The sequence below is a fragment of the Loxodonta africana genome, chromosome 1 (assembly GCF_030014295.1).
Source record: "Loxodonta africana isolate mLoxAfr1 chromosome 1, mLoxAfr1.hap2, whole genome shotgun sequence".
NCBI classification, from domain to species: Eukaryota; Metazoa; Chordata; class Mammalia; order Proboscidea; family Elephantidae; genus Loxodonta; species Loxodonta africana.
In genome coordinates this window covers 181,780,081-181,786,224 of record NC_087342.1, presented here as the reverse complement: position 1 = coordinate 181,786,224, position 6,144 = coordinate 181,780,081, and positions in this window count along the sequence as shown.

The following is a 6,144-nucleotide window of genomic DNA, read 5'->3' as shown; positions in this document are numbered from 1 at the left end:
ATTCAGTCTTTAAATTTCAAAGCATTAAAATGTTTTGGGAGATAGCTGCGTTGGCAGCCTGCATGATAATGGGAAAAACCGAAAATATGCAGCATGAATTGTAAGTGTTTTGAGAAATTTTTCTGTAGTGTGCATTTACTTCTTTACCTGCAATTAAACTTAGGATCAGTTAGACATTAAAAATTACTTTGTTCTTTAGTTAAGCTTTAATTCTTTGGTTTCAAAATTTATGTGAATGTAGAAATATGATAGTGAGTAAAACAAAAAACAACCTAAATATAAATACCTGCATCTTTTTTTTGTCTATAACAAAGAGAAATGTATTTTCTCACAGTCTAGTAGGTTACAAGTCCAAATTCAGGGCATCGGCTCTAGGGGAAGCCTTTGTCTCTCTATTGGCCCTGGAGAAAGATCCTTGTCCTCAGTCTTCCCCTGGACGAGAAGATTCTCAGGCGCAAGGACCCCAGATACGAAGAACAAGCTCTGCTCCTAGTGCTGCTTTCTTGCTAGTATGAGGTCCCCCAATACAGGCGTCTTTATGATAATACCAGTTCACGAAGTTTTCACTAAAGGTCAGTGGTTGAAGAAAGGGTTAATAGCTTAATGGTTCAGTCATTTGAATATTTGGATATAAAACAGATCATTCGCAAAAAAAAAAAAATTTGTATATATATATATATCATTTACCAAAAGCATCCTATATTTATTAAATATTTATGATAGAATGATAGAATAGTAAGTATAAAAGAATATATGTGAGTCTGTTTATAATTCTCAAATGAAGAAAAACTTTTAAATCATAGGAACAGTAGGAGAAACTAAAAAGGCAAAGTTTAATAAATTAACATTCATAATATTTCAGGGCAACACCATTCATGTGTCAACAAACAGAAACAACACGATGTCTATCAGTATCAAAATGAATAAGTGAATTGTGGAATTTCTTGTAAGGGAACACTATACATCAGTAAGAATGAATAAACTCCAACTGTGTGAAAACATGTATAAATCTCAGAAACAATATTAAGTAGAAAAATCCAGAAATATGTAGGCACTTATTGTATGAGTCATTGTTTAAGATTTGAAACCAGGCAAAACTCATCTATGATTGTAGAAGTCAAGAGAGTGGTTTCCTTTGAGGGATGGGGTAGTAACTGGACATGCAAATGAGACAGTTACTGAAGTGTTGGTAATTTTTTGTTTCTTGGTCTCAGTGTTTACTTCATAGGTGGGGTCACTTTGTGAATATTCACTGAGCTGTACATGTAAGATTTGTCCATTTTCTGTATTTTTTCATACTTCAATAACATTTACAAAAAAATTCATAAACATGAAAACTTTCTTAAAAATAGTCAAACAAAAGCCTGCAGATTGTTAGACAACAGATTAATTCACAGTGAGCCATATTCGAAAAACTGGGGAATGCCTAATGTTACAAAGAGTAAGGTGAAATCAAAATTCTTTTATATTGTGGTGGAAATATAAATCAGTTCAAAACTTCTTTATAGAAATTTTGGAACAAAACAAAAATCTTACAAATATTCATACCTTTTGATTTTGTAATTTTATTTCTCGGAAACTTTTAAACTGCTATTGAATTAACTCAGTGTTCTGCAATATTCCCTTTACCTTCACTACTGTTATGTATTATGTTTGCTTTCTGTACCCTCTCAAATCAAATTTCATCCTGTAATGTTCTTAAAACACATATGTGCAAGTCACTATTATACATACTTCTGTAGTGGTTTTTACACTGTTATGATGTTTTTATAATGCTTTTTAACACCTATGAATGTCAATTATAATGTAAAGTTCTAAGTAGAGAATTTCTGACCCTAGTATTACAAACATGTGTATTTCTATAATGCCTTCTAACCATTAACTGTAATTGTTAGAAAATTGTTCTAACCCTGAAAATACCTAACAGAAGTATGTGATGTAGGTCGTAAATAACTTTCTGAAAATTGTGCTGTGTACCTGCAGCCTGTGATAACAGAAGCTAACATTAATCAAATCTCTATAAATTAAAAAAAAAGTCACTGAACAACCCCCATAATTTTTGCTTAATTAACTTGACTGTGAAGCATGTAGTGAATAAGTGCATAAGTATGTCGTACAATAATGCCCTTAGCTGGCAATAAAACATATCAATTATAGTTGAACATGACAGCTCACAGAGTATATAAACCGATGGATTTCTGCTCGTTTTTGGAGAAGACAGAAACAAAAGTCTCTCTGTCTGAAGATTGAGAAGCCTATTGGGATATCTCTTGCCACAACTATCCTGGGACCCTAGATACAGGGGACCTCCTCTGAGTTTGACTGGTGGTCAAGTCTCTTCCCCAAGACCACTAGTTTAAGGTAACAGCCTGAAGTCTAATAATTTGGACTCTAACATTTAAAATAACGTTGTAATGTTAATTCTGATTCTCCAGTGCTAAATGAATGTCTTGAGGTCTCACTCATGCACCTTGCCATGACTACCTTGCAATAAACTAAATGAGTTCATGCATGACAAACCTGAGATTGTCTTTATTTATTGTTAAGATGAAATCTGCTGGGACAATTACATTTCTAATTCAAATAGCATACTTCTCCATGGCCATGCAATTGGATTGTTTTTATTACATAGATATGTTTTGTTGTTGTTAGGTGCTGTCCAGTCGGTTCTAACTCATAGCAACCCTATGTACCACAGAATGAAACACTGCCTAGTCCTGTGCCATGCTCACGATCATTGTTATGCTTGAGCCCATTGTTGCAGCCACTGTGTCAATCCATCTCATTGAGGTTCTTCCTCTCTTTCGCTGACCCTCTACCAAGCATGATATCCTTTTCCAGAGATTCATCCTTCCTGACAACGTGTCCAAAGTATGTAAGATGCAGCCTCCCCATCCTTGCTTCTAAGGAGCATTCTGGTTGTACTTCTACCAAGACTGATTTGTTAGTCCTTATGGCAGTCCATGTTATATTCAATATTCTTCACCAACACCACAACTCAAAGGCGACCATTTGCATTCATATGATGCGACTGAAAATACCAAGGCTTGGATCAGGTGCATCTTAGTACTTCAAGGTGACATCTTTGCTTTTTGACACTTTAAAGGGGTCTTTTGTAGCAGATTTACCCAATGCAATGTGTCTTTTCATTTCTTGACCCCTGCTTCCATGGGTGTTGATTGTGGGTCGAAGTAAAATGAAATCCTTGATAACTTCAAACTTTTCCTCATTTATCATGATGTTGCTTCTTGGTCCAATTGTGAAGATTTTTGTTTTCCTCATGCTGAGGTGTCATCAACACTGAAGGCTGTGGTCTTTGATCTTCATCAGTAAGTGTTTCAAGTCCTTTCCACTTTCAGCAAGCAAGGTTGTGTCATCTGCATAACGCAGATTGTTAATAAGTCTTCCTCCAATCCTGATGCCCTGTTCTTCTTTATATAGTTCAGCTTCTCAGGATTATTTGCTCAGCACACAGATTGAATAGGTATGGTGGAAGGATATGGCCCTGACACACCTTCCCTGACTAAACCACGCAGTATCTCCTTGTTGTATCTGAACAACTGCCTCTTGATCTGTGTAAAGGTTCCTCAAGAGCACAATTAAGTGTTCTGGAATTTCCATTCTTCACAATGTTATCCATAATTTGTTATGATCGCCACAGTCGAATGCCTTTGCATAGTCAGTAAAAGACAGGTAAACATCCTTCTGGTATTCTCTGCTTTCAGTCAGGATCCATCTGACATCAGCAATGATATCCCTGGTTCCACATCCTCTTCTGAATCCGGCCTGAATTTCTTGCAGTTCCCTGTCTATATACTGCTGTAGACACTTTTGAATGATCCTCTGGAAAATTTTACTTGTGTGTGATGTTAATAATATTGTTCAATAATTTCCACATTCTGTTGGATCACCTTTCTTGGGAATAGGCATAAATACGAACTCTTTCAGTTGGTTGGCCAGGTATCTGTCTTCCAAATTTCTTGGCATAGAAAAGTGAGCACTTCCAGCACAGGATCCATTTGTTGAAACATCTCAGTTGGTATCCCATCAATTCCTGGATCCTTGTTTTTCACCAATGCCTTCAGTGCAGCTTGGACTTCTTCCTTCAGTGCCTTCGGTTCCTGATCATATGCTACCTCTTGGAATGGTTGAACATAGACCAATTCTTTTCGGTGTAACAACTCTGTGTATTCCTTCCACCTTCTTTTGATGCTTCCTGCATCGTTTAATATTTTCCCCATAGAATCCAACACTGTTGCAACTCGAAGCTTGAATTTTTTCTTCAGCTCTTTCAGCTTGAGAAAGGCCAAATATATTCTTCTCTTTTGGTTTTCTATCTCCAGTTCTTTGCATGTGTCGTTATAATACTTAATTTTGTCTGCTCGAGCTGCCCTTTGAAATCTTCTGTTTAGCTCTTTTACTTCATCGTTTCTTCCTTTTGCTTTAGCTGCTCAACCTTCAAGAGCAAGTTTCAGAGTGTCTTCTGACATCCATTTTGGTCTTTTCTTTCTTTCTTGTCATTTTAATGACCTCTTCCTTTCTTCATGTATGATGACCTTGATGTCATTCCACAACTCGTCTGGTCTTTGGTCATTAGTATTCAACGGGTTGAATCTATTCTTGTTATGGTCTCTAAATTCAGGCAGGATATACTAAAGGTTGCACTTTGGCTCTCGTGGACTTGTTCTAATTTTCTTCAGTTTCAACTTGAACTTGCATACGGGTAATTAATGGTCTGTTCCGCAGTCAGCCCCAGCCTTGTTCTGACTGATAATATTGAGCTTTTCCATCATCTCTTTCCACAGATATTCGATTTGATTCCTGTGTATTCTGTCTGGCGAGGTCCATACGTATACAAAACCCATACTTATAGTCGCCATTGATGTTGGTGAAAGAAGGTATTTGCAATGAAGAAGCTGTTGGTCTTCCAAAATTCTATCACTCAATCTCTGGCATTGTTTCTATCACCAAAGCCATATTTTCCAACTACCGATCCTTCTTCTTTGTTTCCAACTTTCACATTCCAATCACCAGTAATTATCAATGCATCCTGATTGCATGTTCGATCAATTTCAGGCTGTGGCAGCTGATAAAAATCTTCTATTTCTTCATCTTTGGCCTTAGCATTTGGTTTGTAAATTTGAATAATAGTCATATTAACTGCTTCCTTGTAAGCATATGGATATTATCCTATCATTGACAGTGTTGTTCTTCAGGATATATCTTGAAACGTTCCTTTTGATGATGAATGCAATGCCATTCCTCTTCAAGCTGTCATTCCTGACATAGTAGACCTTATGATTTTCTGATTCAAAATGGCCAATACCAGTCCATTTCAGCTCACTAATGCCTAGGATGTCAATCTTTATGCATTCCATTTCATTTTTGAAGATTTCCAATTTTCCTAGATTCATACTTTGTATGTTCCACATTCTGATTTCTAATGGATGTGTGCAGCTGTTTCTTCTCATTTTCAGTTATGCCACATTAGCAAATGAAGGTCCCGAAAGTTTGACTCCATGCCCATCATTAAGGTCGACTCTACTTTGAGGAAGCAGCTCTTCCCCAGTTGTCTTTTGAGTGCCTTCCAACCTGGAGGGTTCATCTTCAGGCACTCTATCAGACAGTGTTCCACTGCTATTCATAAGGTTTTCACTGGCTAATGCTTTTCAGAAGTAGGCTACTGGGTCCTTCTTCCTACTCTGTCTTAGTCTGGAAGCTCAGCTGAAACTTGTCCACCATGGGTGACCCTGCTGTTATTTGAATACTGGTGGCACAGCTTCCAGCATCACAGCAACAGGCAAGCCCTCACAGTATGACAAACTGACAGACACATGAGAGTTTCATATATAACATCTACTTATTCTTTGTGAAGAACCAAAATCTAAGGTTTTATCCCATTTAAAAAACTCTTTGTCCTGGCATATTTATCAAGTACTTTATTGTAAATTAAAATGTCTATCTCTAAGTAGTTTAAAAACCCAATGCCGTCGAGTCGATTCTGACTCATAGCGATCCTATAGGACAGAGTAGAACTGCCTCATAGAGTTTCCAAGTAGTTTAGGACAATGAATAAAGAAGATTGAAGAATTGATGCCTTCGAATTATGGTGTTGGAGAAGAATATTGACTATACCACGGACTG